General features: G+C 33.2%; 1 pseudogene across 1 annotated transcript; it reads right to left on the reverse strand.

Moving 5' to 3' along the window:
• Positions 1-1,671: 1,671 nt before the first annotated feature.
• LOC148603229 (heat shock 70 kDa protein 12A-like) lies at positions 1,672-19,689 on the reverse strand (annotated as a pseudogene). The gene is made up of 8 exons (XR_015916494.1): positions 19,610-19,689; positions 18,181-18,358; positions 11,568-11,913; positions 10,403-10,630; positions 8,137-8,293; positions 3,663-6,737; positions 3,078-3,313; positions 1,672-2,945 (listed from the first exon to the last, which is right to left on the reverse strand). The product of XR_015916494.1 is annotated as a heat shock 70 kDa protein 12A-like (transcript).
• Between the last annotated feature and the right edge of the window lie 2,525 nt (positions 19,690-22,214).

A 22,214-nucleotide genomic window follows, 5' to 3' on the forward strand; every position in this document is an offset into this window, starting at 1 on the left:
AACTTCAATGTTTCCTAAGGTGGATGATTGATTTCAAACCCCGAAGGAACATGATCTACAATTCTTGTGTTACTCCTTCAGAAAGGTAGGGGTTGGTGCTATTAAATGCTGTTTTCATTGTTAATTAAACTCATTTTGTAATTTGACATTATTAGCTCAATTAGCCCACACTAGATTTTCATGGACGGCGTCCTGTATTGATCCGTTAAAAGAATCGCCTTCATGTCTTTATAGAACATAGCGCCGAAGGCATTTATTTCAATATATAACTAATAAAAAACATGAGGGATAGACAAAAAAGATGAACCTCATTCCTCGGCTTGAGGAGCTCTACAATAGGTTTCATTGGATCAAAGTTGAAGGAAGGCTCCTTGTTAGAGTTATTTTCCTTAAAAGGCGAAATATGGCATATTTTAAAATTTAAGCATCTTAAATATATATAACAGAAACTAAAAACTTTCAATTCATGATATGATTCTAAAGACATAGCAAAAAATGGGACCTTTGGGTTGAGATTGTAGGACGACTCCTTGTAAGAGCTCTTGCACTCGAAAGGCGAGATGAACCAGGCGAGTATTTCAGACTGATGGGAGCCTCTAGTGTTTTATGATACAGCACTGTATTATTTCATATACTTTTCCCTTACAAACAGCATCAATTTAAATCCGTTCCAATTTTACCTGGAATTCAAATAAGACCTCACATTTTTTTCCAAGTAAACTATATGTATAGTATATTTTTAATGAATAGCTGACTACAGCTAAAATATAAAACATTCATACCACAGAGATGAAAGATAAATGAAAGAATTGTGAGCTGTAAAATTTATATGCTATTGTTTGTTTATTCTAATACAACATTTGTTGTCATGGAAAAAGCTGTATAGTTATGCGCTATTTCTCAAACTTTCCATTCCAGTTATTGAACTTTCAACATTCAAAAGATGCTTATCATGTCATTTTTGTTAATTGATGTGAAACTAGAAAACATATCAATTTTAGTTTTGACAAGCCACCTCAGAATTTACATGCTAGTACAAAACAAGAATTTAGATTGTTTACCCCTATTGACTTTATTTCCTTAGTTAGTTGTCAAATATTTAATATTCTGCATCAATTTTACGTACATGCAGCTTTTACTATTTTGTCATCCAATAGGACAAAAAGGGAAAAAATGTAATTTTAAAGTGTCTTCAGCTAAATCATCGATTGTTGTCATACCTTAAATTGTCATTTATACCATCATTTTCTATTTCCGGTTATATTTAATATCCCTTACGTTTAATTTACAATAGAAAATACCTACTCTGTCACACCTCTTGTATGTATTAGTGAGTGACAAAAAGTTACGAAGCGATAATGTTTGTAAGAATCAGGAAAATGGGAAAAATCAGAAACTTGCATGTCAAAACCCCACCAATCTGACCACCAATCACTCAAGGATATTATTTCTATTTGAAAAGACCATTCTTTGATCTCTGCATCACAGACATTTTTCATTACAATGTTAGTAAAATAAGGTTTTTGACGGAGTTATCTGCCATTGAAATATTCATTTTCAGTATATTTAATGAAATTATAACTCAAAAAACAACATGATATGAAAAATATTTGTCCTTGATTCTGATGGTGCAAATAGTCAAATTACACTATCAAAATGATGGATTTTTTCATACAATGTTTCACCCACTGCCTGATACTTACATAAACTGACACTTCATAGTGTACGTAGAACACTCAAAAAGCCAAATTAAATAGAGTTTATTGCGTGTTCTATGTATATATGTCCATGTGTATTAACGAGATGTTAACGAGTGTAGATTAATTAATTTGACAAATTTTAAGTATGATCTTTTTAATCCTACGCTTTGTTTATTATGAGATATTAAGACTATCACTTACACATACAATCGAATGTTATTTCAGTTTTTGATTGGATCCCTTTACTTCAGCTGTCACGTATAATTCTGTAAATCCAAAATACATTTTGATTTTTACAGTACTTTCATTTTGAGGAATGGGCACAAAAAGCACTCCTAATTTACTAACCCCTTTGTCAAAAGTATACATCGGAAATTTATGGTCCGACGCAAAAATTTATATTAACACTTTCTTATCGTCAGGGAGTGTAGGGCGACACACAAATTCATAGTCACTTTTTCCTAATCTAGCGTCATCTTCAACCATGATTTTGAATACGTCAGTGCAACTATTCGTCCTCCAGAGTACGATTTTAATGATTCACTGTGCTTTTTATTGTCAAATAGTTCATCGACCGAAATTCCGTACGTTCGTGGACACATTCTTTCACTAATCAGGTCTGGATTTCGTCCAAACATGGCTGCACTTCTCATAACGACAGAAACTCTATCTGGTGGGCAAACTATAGTATGATCTTTGCCGAAAACTTCTTTTACTTTCTTGCGCAGTAACTGCGAATCAGAATATCCACCAACCATTAAAATATTTGTTATTGTGTGACCATGTTTCTTACAAAAAAGCAAAACCTCATTTACTTTACTTATGATATCCTCAATTGATTTTGTAAAGAAAAGTTTAATTTGATCAATCTTTATTCGAATTTTGTGTCCTTTCTTTATTTCTATCTTATCTTTTATAGTCAGCTTATCAATGAGAATTTTATCGAAATTCCTATTTGTACTTTTTTCGTATGTTTCAATTAATGATACAGGATATGATATAGTCAAATCTTTGTTTGCGTCAGTAAATCTTTCTTTGCTTCAAACGTTTTCATGACTGACATAAAGTCATCAGTAGATGTCTTTACAGAAGTTTTCCAGACGTGTTTTCCAAATAATTCGGATAAAAACTCTCTATATTCTTGGTCAACATTTTCTCCTCCCCAGCTACCTCCACATGGTTTAATTATTTGTTTCATTACTGATCCTTCTAAGATCTCGTACGTTGTTATATCAACAGTTCCACCTGATCAAAAAAAGATTAAAAAACAGGTCTAAATTAGGAGATTAAGTGAGTAAAACAAAACATATTTTCAATATTTTTCGATTGAACTTGACAGGGTGTGCATGGGCTGCGTAATTGTAGTTTGACCCTTACCAGGTTATATTTACTTGCAATACAACAGGTGCCGCTGATGGAACAGGTAATGCTTATCTATCCTGCCAGAACATCTGATGTCATTCCTGGTATTTTGTAAGAAATATTGCTCGTGCTTTCGTATTTTGGTTTGTTTTACTTCTTATGTGCCTTATCTTGAGTGTGTATGGGTAATTCTACTTTATTCTTGTAAATCGTCTTAGTTTCCTTACTTTCCGTTTAGGCCATACGTGTACCTGGAATTCAAAATATCTGAATTGTCCATCTATTTTCTACGTTTCAATATATTTTTGTGACATGTATATGCTTTTACCGACATACCTAATCAGTTTATATACCTTATACAATATTATGAGAGCAATAAGTATATGTATATAGCATTTTTGGCGATTTATATTTTATATTTTTTTAAAGATAAAGCTAAATAAAAAACAATTAAACATAAAGTATAATACTAATATTACCGAACAAAACCTCTGCTTGATAATGCATGCAACTTGTATATACAAATTTGAAAATTACGCATGACACATTTGCAAATTACCTTATTCATCGAATTCGTATAAGAAATGTAGCTTTTTTTACCTCCACAGTCAAGAACCATAAACTTATGTCCTGGTTCAAACGACTGTAATGTTCCCTTTTCTGCACCACTGCTGTCAGTCATTTTGATGAGAGTTTCTCGGCAACAGATAGCAGCGAATCACCATTTGTTTTTTAGTAGAATCGCTGTCGGTGTTTTTGGAGTGGATAAATTAGATTCACCTGACTGCCATATTTCGTTGCTGTAAATTTTAAATTCCTCCCCAGCTTTAACCTTTAAAGAGCAACCGCATTTTGCACAGCTCCTTTTCCCAATGAATTTTGATGCTTTCTATGTAATTTATTTCTCTTTAACCGTGACAGTTAATCAAAAACCAACATTCAGCTTTGATAAATGGTGCATTTTTGATTTGTCATGTGTCACCCACTATGCGTGCATTTCCGTGAACGGCCTCCTAAACTGTTAAATCCTTTTTAGGATCAATTCACTTCGATGCACCTGCCTTAAGAATAAGGTGACTGTAACTTTTACATCCACTATATATGACAAGTATATTGTTGTACCAGCAGACAAAGCCAAAAGCAACATTGATTTATTTCTGGAAGATGTATTGCATACAGTGTTAATTACCGTACGTAGGGAGACGTAGAAAATAGTAACAGTAAATAAAAAACCACCATACTCTCCAAAAATGAGATATTTGAAAACGATAAATCTAATCTATCCTTTTTGGTCTCTATACAAATGAAAGTTATCATCCGTCTATGAATGTATTGGGTTCCGAAACTCTACAAATATCGCTACAAACATGGATTAATAACTAGATCTGCAAATTGTTTTACCTAGCCTCTTTCGAAACTTCCAACTCTCTTATTTACAGCTGTCATAGAGTGTCTTCAGTCTTACCAAGACAGCACGTATTTTCAAACAAACGGTCGGCATTATAATGAAAACAAATTGTTCTAACTACTAGCTCGCCTAAACCTTCACTCTTAAGAGGCTGACTTTATAGCTAATCTTATCCAAAAGAAAGAACATCGTTTAGCCAGATCCTTTAATATCAGCTTCGCTGTTTAGGTGACGTGTTCTCTATAAACAATAATAATTTCGGGCATATCACACAAAGCAAGTATTCCAAAGAATTTGAGATTAAGAATACCACAGAGATTATGAAGTCAGCCTTATATCTTGACCCAAATTAAGATATCGATAGAGAATAAAATATCATGACCAAACTATATTACAAACTCTATGACTTCTCATTCTCTATTGTCAACTTTCTTTTCACCTGTGGCAACATTCCTTCAGCACCAGTGTAAGTACTTTTCGTATTATAACGCATACGTAATGGCAGAGCTTGTCAAATATACCCAGCCTTTTTGTACCGTGCTAAACGTTCACAATCAGGCCTCGTGGACAGAGTAATGACGTTAAAAGTTAAAATTCATTACTACAGAAGTTGCATGGTCGACATCATGAGCTCGTGTATCGATATGGTGTATCCATCTGCGCCATCAACACCTATTTGTTCGTAGACATTGTTTTCCGTTACTTTTACTTTTGCATTTATCCAGGACATGACATTTTATAAGCAACTCGGTTGGTGTTTCTAGGAAAGCGGTGGACGCTTATTGTACCGGTGCATCGGATAATGCTATCAGGTCTTTTTTGTTGTTTCTTTTTTTTTTGATTTTTTTTTATTTTGTGGATCAGAAATTATTTTTCTATAACGACAACAACAACGATGGCATTGTATGGATGGACTGTTTTAGTGCTTCCATTAATAATTTTTCAGTACAGGTGGGGCTTTAAATGCATCATAAGTCCCATATTTTCACATGGTAAAATTCATTAAATTGTTTTAGGATTTTGTTGTTACATGTACAAGATTGAAGTCATCAGTACTGAAGTTTTATGGTCGTCATCACGAACTCGATGTATCCATCTGCACCTTGAAAACTGATTTGTTCAATGTGTCATAGTTTTCTTTTCCTCTTTCCTCTACCCTGGACTTGACTTTTTATGAGTAATCCGATGGTGTTTCTAAAAAAAGAAGAGGACTCTTACCCTACCGATACACCTGGTCCATTCTCCCAGTGTTTAGTGGAGTCCGAGTTGCTCATTTACTTCTGTTACTTTTTATGTATTATTTTGGTAATGTTATGTTCTCTGTTGCGTTTGACTGTTTCCATGTCTTGTCTATGCTTACTGTTTTCTGGTAGTATCTAAGGTCTTTCTTTTCGACTGCAGAACTTTTAGTTTTATAACTTGGCGTCGCCGTAGGTCGTACGTTAGAATCTCATGTTTTATGTATTCGAATCCCGGTTTTGCTTGATTTCCAGTAGAAAACATGAGTTAACATTTTCCAGAAACAAACTGAGGCATATGCCACCCATTGTTCTAATCTTCTATTGAGGCCTTCTTATGTTTTACTACAATACAATGACTTTGGAAATATCAAAACCAATCACAATATGAGTACGAAAATAAGACTAATTTAACTTGTAGCAAGCAGGGTTAACCTACGACGAGTATCGCTGAGAGTTTTACGGCAACATGTGTATCCATGTTAACTCCTACAACCTAAGAGGGTGGGAGAACAGGCGAATCCGCATAGCCCCCTACCACAAGAATGGTCCGTATTTTATTCCCCTTTTCTCTTGCAACTAATAACAGGTTCTTGACATGCAAAATTATATCATCAATAGATCTAAAGAACGGTTTGACAATTTCTGGGTTGATAATCAGTTTGTCACTCTTCTTTCTTATCTTTTCAGATAAACCCAACGCCTTAAGGTTATCGTCAAGTGTAATGTTAGGTCTGAGCTTTGAAAAAGTTTCAAATAAAGATGATGGAAATGATATGATTATTTTCCTTTCAGAATTCAGTCCAATGCCTCTTTTCTTTGCCTCAAATTGTCTTTCTATCAATAGATAATCTTCAGGCACAATTTCTGAAAAATTTTCCCAAACTTCCGTGCTAAATATCTTTTGTAAAGTATTAACGTACTCTTGGTCCACACAAATACCGCCCCAAGGACCCCCACTCGGTTTGTCTAGCTCTCTTAATTTCGAATTTGTTTGTACTTCATATGACGTTACATCTATTGTTCCACCTGCAAAAAAAAACATTTATATCATACTTAAGATAGTATGATTTTTTTATTTTGAAATTTGCATGATTTATTATTTCTATGTAACAAACACTTTACAAAATTTTGAACACTTTTACGTCATAAATACGTCATACGATAAAATGTTCTCAAGGAGTTTATCAATAAACCTTTAGACCTTTAGAGGTTTTTGGTATATACTTACATGACAAAAAACATTGAGTACAATAAAAAAAAATATTATAGTTTCAGAGAAAAATTTTTTTTATGTTTTCATACATACAAGCTAGACTTGCTCTATTGTGTGTCCGAAATCAAGGACAATCAAATTCACTAATATTTCTTAACATCGATTATTTGTTTATTTATTTTTATTATTTATTTTTGACAGTGTGGCTATTTTGATCTGTAATTTTCATTTAAAAAAATAGTAGAAATTATCCGAAAACCGTTTAAGATTAATAAAGGGTACCATGATTCGAGGATTGGAAATAAAAAAAATATATATTTCAAGGATAAATAATAGACAGGAAACCCGGACTCCACTAAAAACTGGGAGCATTGGTGACCAGGTGTACCGGTAGAATAAGCATCCTTTGCTTTCCTAGAAACACCCGTCGAGTTGCTAGTATAATGTCACGTCCAGAGTAGGTACGATAAAAAGAAATCTATAATGCGTAAAAATGTTTTGAAGAATATAGATAATCAAATGTACCCCTAAAAATGAAAAAATAAAAAACAAATAGATTCTTAATAACGGTCTCCTTGATTTTATTTCAGTTAATATTCTGAGATTAAAGCAGTAGTCTTTCTTTAAGTCAGACAGAAGATGATTCATACAAGTCCAAAAGTAAAACATCCACCGAATTCAGTTTTATTTCTTGATCAGAAATAGTTACTGATTACATAACTAGTCTTAGTTGTTGCGTTTTTTTTTTTTTTTTAGATTAGAATTATAATTATTGTACATGAAATTGCCACACTTTTGAGGAGTTATCCTTCTTTATTTCATTCCATTCGGTTGATTTTAGTGGGAGATGAAAGTACGATTTTCTCAAGGTGTAGATCTAAATACGGAAATGATTACTGTTATGCAAAAATATAGCATATGTTGACCGAAACACCATCATTCCCTCGGTGGATTTTTTTACACCATGAATCACTTTACCAATGAAAGTAACTGAATTTAATACAAAACATTGAATTTTAAAAGCATATATTTCAGGACATATTCAATTCGTTGAACTTATGTTTAGTGGAGGTGAGTGTGAAGATTCTAAAGTACTTAAGATTCACTGCACGTCACTTATTCTTTACTAAACAATAGAGCTTTGTATTTTGTATAATAACATTTGCTTAAACTTAAATAAATAAAGCAAATAACATATTTCCAATTGGGTACCTCCACAGTCTAACAGCATGAACTGCTGTCCTGGTTCTAACTTGGACAAATAACATCCTTCTGTTACGAGCTTCCTTTGTACAATCGCTTCCTTCATGTAGATCGCTGCAGCTTCTGGCTCATATGCCAGGGATAACATCTCACGTTTTATACCTGCCTGGTACAGAAAAGGTTTAACCGTATCGAAAGCCATATTTTGATAGACAGAGGCTAGTTTATGTGTAACGGCTTTCCAATGTCCGATCAAAATAAGTGGCTATACAGTATTGTAAAGATTCGGTGTATCCATCTTTGCCATGAAAACTGATTTGTTCAACGTGTTATATTTTCCTTTCCTCTTTTGTTTACCACGAACTTTACTTTTTTATAAGCAACTCGGCAGTTGTTTCTAGAAAAGCAGAGGACACTTTCCCTACCGGAAGACCTGGTCCATGCTCCCAGTTTTTAGTGGAGTCATTTGCTTTTGTATGTATGATTTTAGTCACTTAAATTTATATGCTGTGTATGTCTTTTTCCATGTCTTGTCTTTGTCACTGGATCACATTCTTTTGATTACTGCTATAACATTGGTTTCCATGATTACTTATTCTCCTGAAAATGAACATCATGATAACAAACACATAAACGACGCCACAACCAATTTGTTCTTAGACAATGTGACGTCACAATAAGAAAGTTTAAGTGGCATCATAATATAGTAAAATATAAGAAAGAACGTTTTAAAGAATGCATAGTTGGCAACGGCTAGGATTTAAACTTTTTAAGGTGACAAACTATTTGAGCATTGTTTTTACTCATACTTGCATTCATGCTAAGTGTTTTCGAAAACTTGATGATAAAATGATCCACAGAACTAATCACAGTATTATTACTACTCTGTTTTCATTCTTGCAGTCCAAACATCATTTTCGTCGTTACATCTTAAGATTTAGCTTCCTTTCTATCTTTATTTTTATTGCATTTTTTTATTGCAAACTCCAATAATATGTGGATAGTTAGAAGGTAGAAGTTATTCCAGCAGAATCAAGTTGTCAACTGTTTTCGAACAAATAATATCTATTAGTATACTACTATTTATCAAAAATCGGTGTAATTGTATTACTACATTGTTTTAGCTATATATTTTGGGTTAATAAATTGTTAAATTGATACTGTTATGTTTGACCTAATATTTTATGAATGCTATAAGGTCTTACATTAATCCTACTTTTATAGTTTACCTTTGACGATAAAAGGAACATCATTCTTATTTTGTTATGTTTTTTTTTTTTTTTTTTTTTTTTTTTTGCTTTTGTTTTTTTTTTTTTGTTTTTTTGTTTGTTTGTTTGTTTTTTCAAACTGAATTCATGTGTGACAATATTTCCCCGTTTCACGTTTATGAAGTTACAAAAACGAATCAAATATTTGTATAAGCATGGATTTAATTATCTATTTGTTCAGTGTTTACTGCAAAGAACGTTAGCACTTTGTTTACTTTACTCAAAATATTAAGCGTCATTAAATATAAAGATTCATAAAGACCGATTCCAGGCTCTATGATTTAAAGCTTTTTTAGAAATGATGATAACATTTTATTTCACATCAAACTTTTCATATTACTATTTTGATTAAGCAGTGCATATGCTGTGTTTGATTATGTCAGTTTGCTGGCAACTGGGCAAAATATATTGTTTTGTGGAAAATATGTCATTTGCAAAGTTTTAGTTTACTGATCGTTTATCGAAACACCTCCAAATTCAAATTTAACTTAGCAGAACATATTGAAATAAACAACATTTGCGTAAAACATCTTTAAGTTACCGTTACGCAGACCCCTTAAAATCGTATAAAACATGGTTAAATGGTAATAAATTCAAGGCATTATTAGACATGTCATAGCAAATAACCATGTTCAAGAAGATAATTGGATAAAAACACGTATTTTTTGTTTGCAATTGCAAATGCCATTTCATAATATGCTTACACGCCGTTATCCAAAGTAGTTTGGATAGCTTTTGCAATTGTAACCGTCTCATTTTTACTGACTATCTTTAGCTACTTAATGAAATTTCCTGTGAAAATTGATGCATATCGTTCTAATGCAGTATTTTATTTTGCAAATGATTTCTATATGGTTACGTACAATATCATGTGTTGATTGACTTTCCATCGACCTAATCATAGTGTTGTTTTCATATGTTTGATGCAATGCTCAGTTGGTTTTTTTTTAATATATCGTAAACTGTCTCACAAGTTTGTCTTGTACATTTATCTAATAAATTCATACCTCTTGGGCTGCTTCTCTCATAAATTGCTTAGCATTATCCTTCCATATCGCAGGTATTGTCAAAACCCAATGAATATCAGTTTCTTCAAAATTGAAATGTGACACAGAGGCACACTATGTGAACGCATCTTTAAGGAAACGTATCGAATCTGAGAACACCTTGAGGGCACCCATGGATTTTCCTCTGTAATCTGCAATCATTAACTCCCGTTCAATACGAATTCTTTTCTGTATTTAAAAAAAGTGATAAAAAGTAAAACAGACTAACTGATTTTAGCATGATTAGTTTTTCTACAAGGGAAGAATTATCATGTTCATATTGATTGCATTGTGTTACTTTCCAATAAAACAAATAGATTAGGTAAGAATGTCTATTTGATTATTAGTAACTTTTTTGAATAACAAAATGTACGTATATAATATGTTTTTCATGGAATGATCCGGCTTACTTTTTATTATAAATATGATTGTAGTGGTGAATCACCGAATTATCACAGAGATTATATTTCTATAAAAGATATTGATATTCTATATATATAACTTTTCTATCACAGTATTAGGACTATTTGACACCGATAAGTTGGCAAAAATAGAGCAGCTTATATATAGCTCAAGAAACTCAAGAACAGCAAAGTTAAGTTAGCTTTGTTGTAAGGGGAAAAGACGTGGAGACCTACAGAGGCAAAAGTGAAATGGGTATAGACTTTTATAAACTTCTGATCTATTGGTCAAATACTATCAGCAGTACGTGACTATGGAAAGTAAAGAAACAAATACATTAACTTTTACTGGGATGAATTTGAAAAGCCACCAATGAATATCGCACAGAAGTCTTTTACATTGCTTTGAATGGAAAGAAAAGAGGTATACCATACACTACCTAAGGAAGGACTGGATTGAAATAAAAATAACAGACAAGGACAGGGTTGCTTGTTTTTACCCCTATTTTCCTAGAAGGGATGAAAGGATCACGCAAATTGTTTTGTTTTTTTTTCAAAATGCGGTAAGGTAGTTGATAGAATACTAATAAATATAACCTTAAACCATGAAAGAAACAAACAATTACTAGATGTGAAAATCTAAGTTACTGTGAATTACAAGATTAAGTAAGGATGTTTTTAAAGACTAATGCTTTCTTTATTGATTGATAATAAATTTGTCTTACTTGCTTCCTCCAGTGTCGGATTTCTGTCGGTAATGGTTCATTTTGAAACAGCTTCATTTTGTACCGTTTAAAGAAGTAGTACCCATCTGCGTTTCCTTCTTCAAGAAGTTCGGCATATTTGTCTTCGGCATCATACCCAAAATGCATGAATTGCTGCTCGCTATCAAACAATATAGCAGTAGGTATTTTTGGTGTTATAAGACAACAATCTGATTTCCAATGTGTGTTGATCTTTATTTTTGTATGGTCTTTCTTGTACTCATCTTTAAAAGAGTATGCGAACCCAGAGTATGTCGTTCCAAAGTCAATCGCCACTACAACTAATGCGTCGTCCTTGCGTAACATTCTGAAAAAATTGGAAATACAGTTATGATGCAGAAACTAAACATGTTAACAATCAAACATATTAAGGTATAACTCAGACACCGGTTGGCATCACTAATGCATGATTATAAATATTTCAATTAAAGACTTCGAATACTTTAAAGCTGCATTAGCTGTCATTTTCCTATTATTTTGTTTTTATTGAATAAATAAATAAGTATATTGCAGAGCTTAGAAAATTTACTGAACATTGTGAATTCGGAAATTTAAATAAATCACTAAGAGACCAATTTGTTCTTGGACAACGAGATGAACATACGCAGAAGATTGTTATAGCCGTAGCGGACTTAACATTTGTTAAAACTATTTAAATTGCAGTAGCAGTGGAAACCGCTAACAAAGACGCAATCGAACTTCAAGGGAAATCGAATCTAGAAAGGTCTGTGAATCGACTTCATCGAAAGAGAGTCCCGTCAACGAAAGCTCAAATTCTGAAACCGACGGAAAAGCCGAAATATACGCGTTACCGATGTAATTGTACCAACCCTAAAGCGGATAGTTGGAAATTCATAGGTGCAACCTGTCATGGATATTCGATTAAAGGTCACATATCTCGTCCGTGCCGATCAAAGGTCAAATGGACACAAAAGCTTCAAAAGAAATTTCATCCATTAGATAATGAGAAATTAAGTGATGATGATGATTTAGGAGTTTATAGTATGAAAAATGAGTTTGTACATGAATCAATTTGGATTACGCCAAATGTGAATGAAAAAGAAATTAAAATGGAGCTTGATACAGGCGCATGTGTATCCGGAATTTCAATGTCGGATTACGAAAAGTATTTTAGGAATGAAAAGCTAGAAAAAGCAAAAATCAAATTGAAAACATATTATGTAGTGCAAAATGGTGGACCAGCATTGTTTGGTCGAGTGAGGCTTAAGAAAATCAATTTGGAATGGAAAAATCTTAAGTGGATTAAGAAATTATCAGTTTATGGAAATACAGTGATAAATTAGATTTATTATTGAAGGAATATTCGAACATATTCAAAAATGACATTGGACGTGTTGCCGATATTCAAGCCAAGCTTACACTGAAGGAAAATGATACCCCGAAATTCGTCAACGCCAGACCAGTGCCGTTTCCGATTAAACCTCAAGTGGAACGCGAGCTTACTAAGCTGGAGACCGAAGGAATATTAACGGAAGTCGACAATGGGTGTCACCAACAGTTCAAGTGATGAAACCAAATGGTACCTTGCGTATATGTGGATATTTTAAATTGACCGTAAACCCAATGTAAAAAAAACATCAATTCCCGCTTCCGAGAATCGATGAAATATTCGCTTCACTTGCCGGAGGAAAGAAATTCACGAAATTGGATCTTTGGCAGGCGTATTTACATATAGAACTTGACGACGAGTCGATGCCTCTAACAACAATCAACACACATAAGGGACTGTATCGTTACAACAGACTTACGTTTGGAAAGGCGTCAGCCCCAGCAATATGGCAGAGGACCATAGACCAAGTGCTAAGTGGACGCGATAGAGCACAGTGAATGCTTTATGACATATTATCACGGGATCGAACGACGATGTTCATCTACAAAATTAAGCGAATGTGCTTCAAAGACTTCCATAATATGGTTTGAGAGCAACTTTGGACAAATGTTATTTCCTGAGTAATAAGTTATCTATTGCGGGCATGAAATTAGTGCCGAGGGACTACGGAAAACCCCTGACAAAATCAAAGCTGTCATGGACACCCCGATGTCAAAGAATTTTAAGGAATTACGTCCCTAGGATTGGTAACTTACTACCACATACTTTTGCCGAATTCCTCTACTGTGTTGAAACCACTTTATACTTTGCTAGAGAAGGACAGAAAATGGAACTGGACTGAGTCGTGTCTAAAAAAGTTTTAGAAGATAAAGATTATGATTACGTCAGATCAAGTCTTGACACAGTACAACCCGAATTTACTGGTAAGGTTAGCTTGCGACACTTCACCTGTAGGTATCGGATATCTCATGTTATCTCATGTTATGCCGGATGAATCGGAGCGACCAATCGCGTTTGCATCCAGAAGTCTCACGAAATCTGGAAAAAAACTATGCGCAAATTCAGAAAGAAGCTCCCGAAATAGTGTGGAGAGTAAAGAAGTTCACTACTTTCTTGCACGGAAGAAAATTTACTTTTCTTGACTGATCATGCTCCATTAGCAACAATTTTCAATCCGCACAAATCATTGCCTGTAACTACTGCATCCAGATTGCAACGCTATCGGAGTTTACATATGACATTAAATACAAAAGTACAAAAAGCTATACAAACGCAGCTGCATCATCGCGCCTAACGATAGGAAGTACGTCCGAGACGAAAGCGAAAGACGCAGACGAGGTATTTCATATTTCACAGATTGAAGACTTACCCATCACCAGTGCCGAAATTCAGCGCGAGACACGAAAAAATAAAGTGTAAGCAGGCCGTGCTAAATATTACGATAAATGGATGGGAAAGCAGCAAAAATCCAGTTGAAACCGTATTACAACAGCAGAAACGAAATAAGCGTCAGTCATAGTTGTTTCTTATGGGGAATTACAGTGAATATTCCTGTGAAATTCAAAAGCCAAATTCTCGAGCTCCTACACAGAAGTCACCCTGGGACAGTCCGAATGAAAGAGCTTGCAAGAACCTATGCCTGGTGACCTGGAATTGACGGTGATATTGAAACGTTAGTGACCGGTTGTCAAAACACACAACATGCACCGTCACTTGCACCGTTACATCCATGGGAGTGGCCCGATACTCCATTGGAACGTATATACATTGATTATGCCGGACCGTTCAAAAATAAGATCTTCGTAATGGAAGATGCACATAGCAAATGACCGAAGGTATTCGAAATAAACAATACAACTGCTGAAAGTACGATAAACATCATGAGACATGTATTTGCGAGAAATTGTGTACCATCACAAATTGTTAATGACAATGGGCCGCAGTTTACATCAGATGAGTTTTCGAAGTTTATGACGAGCAATGGTATCAAACATACAAAATCGGCCCCGTACCATGCCGCAACAAATGGGCAATCCGAACAACTAATTCAGACATTTAAACAGTCAATGAAATCGAGGAAATGGAAAGCCGGATATTTGAAGAAAAAGTTAGCAAACTTTCTTCTGATTTACCGACAAACACTCGTACGAAAGAAAAACCAGCGAAACTTTTCGTGGGTAGAGAGTTCAGATTTAGACTTCATTTGTTGAGACCGAGCACTAAGAACACTGTTCGTAATTACCAGGAAGAGTCGTGCAAAATCCGGGAAGGGAAGAAAGATAGGGAATTCCAATAAGGGAAAGAGTGATTGCCAGAGACTACAGAGGAAAAGAGCCGTTGGTTGCCGGAGTTATTAGCAAACGTGATTGACCACTGATGTACAAGATTACGTTCGATAAAGGACAGACCTGGAAACGTCATACAGAACAACTGATGAGTCTAATGTGCAACAAACGTTTGAAATACCTAAAGACGACAGTGTTATTATTAATGACAATTCGACAATTGAAGACCAAAATGAACAACAGAAAACAACACCGGCTATGTTGATTAATTGATTTCTGATTTCACGTGTGCGTCTGGAAATAGCAGGGAGGCATTATAAACAAATCATTTAAGTCGTTTGGACAGTCCAAAGAAGGACATTAACTTGATTAATTAGTTTATTTGCAAGAGGTTGTTGTAAAGGGCTTACGATCGTAATTTGCCTTCAACAAAAATGTATTTAATACATGAAATAGGTGTCTATATATTTATTGTCTTGCAAGACAAAAAATCGACGTAGACAAATTCGTATGCATATGTTGTAGGGATTACTTCTCAAATAACAAATCTGATTGCAAAGCGAAAATGGTTATTCAACGGCAAGGAAGACCGACCGACGGACTCAAGCCATACGAAAAGAATTTGAATATAACCCAAGGATCATTTTGAAAATTACATATTGTGATATAATGTGGCTCACAATTGGTCAAGAAACAGATAAAATGAAATGAAAACAAGACACGTGATTTCCTGAGTATCCGTTATTGTTATTTGTTTACCAATGTTAAAGTATTTTTTACTTAGGTGAATGTCTTGTCGGCAATGTTCGGAAGTAATGGCCAAAAGGTATTAGATCTGAGCTATCGATATTTTCTCATTAAAAAAAACGTTGTTTTCACAGTATCAGTAGAATCAAAACTTAACATTTTTTTTCGGAAATTACTTTTGAATTTCAATTCTTTACACTATGTTGTCACGTGATAAATTCAAATCATGTTCAGACTTGTCTGAACCCGAATTTTATCATATTTATCAAAATTTGCTGTATTACAAATTTCAAAATACTTTTTACACTTAGGCTCCATTCCTCGTATTGCTCATGGTAGAACTTCTCAGTGGTGATACTTTTTTTGTATTTATAAAAATCTGAATTTCTGCAGAGGTTCATAAAGAATACAAATTCATGTATAAAAGATGCTAAATCTTTTAATTTCTCATTCAGGTATATTGATAATGTATTGTCCATGAACTACCCATATTTTGGTAAACGGTCACTTTCGGTATATTCATTAGAGCTCGAGATAGTAAGTACTAAGATTCATGATCAAAGGGGTGACAGCAGTTTTAACACTGTAAATTGCCCTTACCTGTGTAGCAATATACCGTCATCTCCTTCATATGGTCTTTATATATCACAATTGATTCGCTACCCTAGAGGAAGTGATTATTACACTGGCTTCCTTGAACGTCATAATTATCTGTGTAATGGACTCCTGTGTCTGAGGTATGAGGAAGTACATCTTAAAAGGTTTCTTACCAAAGTCTTGTTTAGATATCAGTCCTTGGTTAAAAAATACTCAGTTTCGAGACACGAGAAATAAGCATTTCGGATCATCCATATATATATTTGTTAACTGTCTTTTTGACCTAATGCAGAATTAAATTTATAGGGACATATATTAAAGTCAAACAAATGAATATTTGTCTAGGAAGGATCTAGAAAAAATATTTATTGTTTATAGTCGGCGTCACATAAATAACATACTGTTAAAATTTGAATAAAAATATTTTCTACGACTTTATTGACACCTACCGTCGTTTAAATTGTCTTAAATGACTTGCTCATTCGTTTAGCCAAACGGCTTCTCCCTAAACATTGAATCGTTAAATTCCGGTCAGATTTTAATTCTAGGTGGCAATATTTACATTGTAAAAAGTCGGCCATGTTTACAGTGATCGGGTTGCTAGGAGATGTTGTTTACGTTTAAATGGTTTGTCCAAAAACCGAAGAACCCAGAATGCAATTCGGCGTTATTTCGGATATCTCGGATTTATTTTACGCGAACAACGTATAATACCGAGAAGTTGATCAAGCAGACGATTGTCACCGGAGTTCGACGGGAACTTACGCACTTCGTTTGTAAACAAATCGTCCCGTAAAAACCAACATGGCGGATATTAGTATGGGATTTTCCCGTAAGGATTTGTTACGCATGATTTAAGCTAATAAGCGACTTGTTTTTGAGAAGCTGTTTGGCTAAACGAATGAGCAAGTCATTTAAGACAATTTAAACGACGGTTGGTGTCAATAAAGTCGTAGAAAATATTTTTATTCAAATTTTAACAGTATGTTATTTATGTGACGCCGAGTATAATATATTTCAAAATACTTTTTATCAATCCCAACAATAAAATAACCTCAATACATAACCCAGGGAGATGTGTGTATATATTTAGCTTGGAAATATGCATTGCCCTGCCTGTTCACAGTTCGAACAAAATCCTCAATCGCATATAGAGAATGTACAACAAACCAATATTTTCATATTTTTGTGTAAAAAGAAGATATTTATTGAGAAGTAAGTTTAGAATAAAAGTTTAACTGTTTAATTATGTTTAATTATTTCATTATTCATCAAATTAATAAACATAGTATCAGTTGTATGTGTTCAGGTATATGAGCGTTCTAGATCTTGATTTGGAAACATTTAAACTGGACAGTCGAGAATGTGGTTTCGAGACCTCAACTGTCCAGTTAAGATCTTTCTCTTAACTGTTTGCCTTAGCTGATGATTAACAAAAACTATACGGTGTCTATACTGTAACCTGCTATGCCATTCGCCATATTACTGTATCTCATTCTATTAACCACCTTTATGTATCATGTGATACATTTGACTTTTTAACATTACTGTTTAGTGTTTTCATTACTTAAAAAATTGTGTTAATGTTACTTACGTAACTTAAAATGACATCAAAGAAATCATTTTTCAAATCTGTTTACCCCTCTCACTATTTAGGTATACATCTACATCGAAAATAGCCATCATCGCACACAATGTAAATTATTCAGGTATAATATTGATCCACCCTAGTCACATCGTAATATATGAGCCGAATTCGATTAGATGTTGACCTAAATAATACACGAAACATAAGGTAAAAAGATTAGATAACATTTGAGATAAAATATAAAAATAGAGGTAATACTACTTTAACACATGAGGTCTCACTAACCACTCCCGGGTCAAATGGCCACCCACCTATGTAGTACCAAAAACACACAGAATCTAGACATATGCATTGTAAATGCATTATTTGTGTGTGTTATGATTTAAAGTAGTCAAAATAAAGCCGAGAATGTGTACTTTAAAATCATATATGTAATTAACTACAAAAGTGTATGAATGAGTAATCAAGGTTATAGCGGTAATCAAAAGAATGTAATCCAGGGACAAAGAACAGACATACACAACAAAGAACATAAAGTAACTAAAATCATACATACAAAGTAACAAAAGTAAATGAGCAACTCATTGTGAGTAATTTGTCTCCATGCTGTCAGTTAACAGAAAAGGTAAAAATGTGGATTTTCAGTATTATTTATTCAAGTAAATTTTGTGAAGAATTTCTATAATAATCGTACCATTAGCATAATGATTTTGGGAGCCTTATTTTCCAAGCTTCGCAACGGTATGCAACTTTACGATGTCATTTGGTCTGGGAATTCACAGTGAAACATTGAAAATTACTTGTTTAACATGTAAAGTAATGGAAACGTTAGAAGTGGTTAGTGAGACCTGATGAATACAGTGAGCATTAAGAAGGGAATAACATAAGCATAATACCTCCTTATCGGAGAAAAGGGATAAATACACAAAAACAATCAACTTCTAAAAATTATTTGAAATATGTATCAAACCATGCCTATCCAAAAAAACTGACTATAAATAATTTGAAACAATACAACCATGACGCAAAATACACATATATACTTTTGCAGTTCACTGTTAAGTATTTGTGAACGAACACCCAGTAATACATAGAAAAAATACGGAATATGAAAAATATCAATATATTCATGAAACAAAAAGATTATACATGCATTGAAGTTTAATGTTTAATCTGGGATGGTTAAGAAGACACAAATGTCAGTCATATCGAAAGGAATATGAAATTAGACTTGCTGGAAAAGGAACAGGGTCACTTTTTGTTCTTACGGTGTAAAATTAATATTCAAACAAGTTAAAACGATACCCAAAATATGATTGCGTACCTAGATTCATAGTGAGATATTTAGAATACCTATTAAAAGAACTGCTTTGAAAAAAAGATATATTATAAGAACCATATAAGAACAAAATGGATTAAGGTTAATGCCACTTACAATTAAACCTGTCTTTACCGAAATTCTTTCCTTTAAAATGGGTTCAGTTAAGGTGTTCGGTTTACCGCGGTTTGAAATACAATCGAATAGGGTATGTAAGTCTCGTCATGTGACCCCGTGATTTCACGGGAATGGGTTCTAGTCTACCATTCTAAAGCATAGAGATAAAAAAATTTCTGTATTAAAAATACTGATAAAAATTATAAATAACTATTTCTGCATGATAAATGTAGTAAGAAAAAACATAACCAAGAAGGTTTTGCATTGTTATAAAGCATTTCGAGTACCCAAAAGTAAACAATAAAATACAGATCGGTCTACTGTTTCAATACGCTCTACATCAGAAATTCTGGCAAAGAAAATAAAACTCGAACGAGACTTATACACCCTATTCAAAGAACGGGACTGTTAAGTTCGTTCTGGCATAAACATGCTTTAGTGTATACAGATTTAAATGTATATATGTACAAAAAATACATTTGGGAATCATGTTAGTAATTGATAATGGGGCTACAGTCGGGATGAAAAACCTCTGAATTTAAAGATGTATTTGATCAATGACAAGAAAAGAAATAAGCTCTTACATATAACTTTTCATAGCGACTTCCTACTATTATGGAGATAAATGCATATGAATATTTGGAGGTATCAATCGTGGATTGAGTGTAATAGAGATCCGACATTGAACGATTTCTGGCTAAATTCAAATCATGTGTTTCAAAATTATAAAACTATTTTACATAGAGTTATATATTTTCTCAAAACAACTTAAGCTGTGATATGTACATTTATGATAGGACAAAATTAATATTGCACAAGCATTCTTTGCAAACTCTTTTTGTTTAAATTGACTCTTACATGAAATATGAAATAAATGGGGTTTTTTTATTAATTTTATAATTGCTTTTTTCAAATTTATTTGTCAATCCTGTAACATTTCGACGTGCTCAATATGCTGATGGAACACCTTTTATTGTTTCAAATATTACATAACAGTGAATTATTCTAATGAGAAAAATCTTTTGAAATAAAAACAATACAATTATTTATCACTCATTTAAATCTCAATTTCGCTAAAGGCTTTAGCTTTGAATTTACTTAATAATTTTAAATGCACGTCTTTAGGTAAAAGAAACTGCTAAAATATACTACGCTTTTAATGATTCATACACTATTAAATATAATTTGGGATATCAAATTATGATGGTATTTTTATAGAAACTGCTTATCATTAAATTTGTAAATATGTGTGTTTGTATTGATTGAGATATCTTTTTACCTTTAAAATATGAAAAAATACTCTTCAGAAAAAATCTTGAAGTTTTTACAAAATTATTGGAATGAAACTGTGAACAACATTATAAAAAATACAAAAAAAAAACAATGTATAAACTTACTCTAGACTCATTTTGGTCGACGACGCTTCACTCCTCAGAATCTATAACCTATAAGAACAGACAGCGCCTTTTAACTACGCTTACTGCAAGTATATTTTGTTAGGGGTATAATTGCAAAATATGAAATAGAGATTATTCGCAGAAGTCTATTATTGTTAATGATACAATACCGAGCTAAAGCCACAAGGCAGGCATGCATATTCCAATCATTTGTGAATATTACTGTTTTAATTACCAACAGGGTATGTAAGTCTCGTTCCAGTTTCATTTTCTTTACCGGAAATTCCGATGTAGAACGTATTGAAAACCGAAGACCGACCTGGATTTTATTCTTTACTTCCGGGTACGCTGTATAACAATGCAAACAATATTTAAGCTTATGTTTTTTCTTACTACATTTATCATGTAGATATAGTTACTTGTCATTTTTATTGGTATTTTTTACACAGGAAGATTTTTTTTGTCTTTTGATACAATACATATTTCTTTATCAATTTCCACAGACAAGAAAAGCTTTCATGGTCATCTGTATATCCAAGGTCAATGGGTTTTCAATCCATTTAACTGGGAGTTGAACAACAGTGAAAATATTACATATTTGTTTATGGAATCATGGCCAACCTGAGGATAGCTTTGAAGAAACGACAATCATAATGAATACCTATGTAAAAGGTAACAATGGCCTGTGGCATGATAATGATGGAACCAAGCTGTGGGCATTGTTGTGTGTGAAGAACATCTTTTGACCTTAAAAGATGACCTTCGTTAAAACCGGATCAATGGTTTGTATTTCAGAGATTTCAATTAAATCAAGCTATTTTACTTCATAGGTTTATGCATCTTCTGAAATTGAAAATAACCTGATGAATGTAGGGATGTTTCATTTAATTAATAATGTCCCCAAAAAATCTACAAACATCTTGTATAAAACAATGTACACAGTAAATGAATTTATTAGCTTTTTCAGAGGTTTTGAAAAGTTAGCTAACAACTGGACACAAAATATTCTAAAAACAAAAACACAAATTACAAATAAAAAAAATGCAGAACGTATTATCGTGTTGAATTTTGTCTAGATGGATGGAACGTGGTAATTTTTCATGGCCGTAATTCTGTTTAAATCTCGTATATGATGTTTATAATAATTTCAGGAAATGATTTTAATTTTCAAATATCGTTTTTACCCGCTATCTAAATAAATTTTGGGT

This window comes from Perna viridis, chromosome 11 (genome assembly GCF_037379345.1).
Source record: "Perna viridis isolate PV_CMFRI_1.1 ecotype Kerala chromosome 11, ASM3737934v1, whole genome shotgun sequence".
Lineage (NCBI taxonomy): Eukaryota > Metazoa > Mollusca > Bivalvia > Mytilida > Mytilidae > Perna > Perna viridis.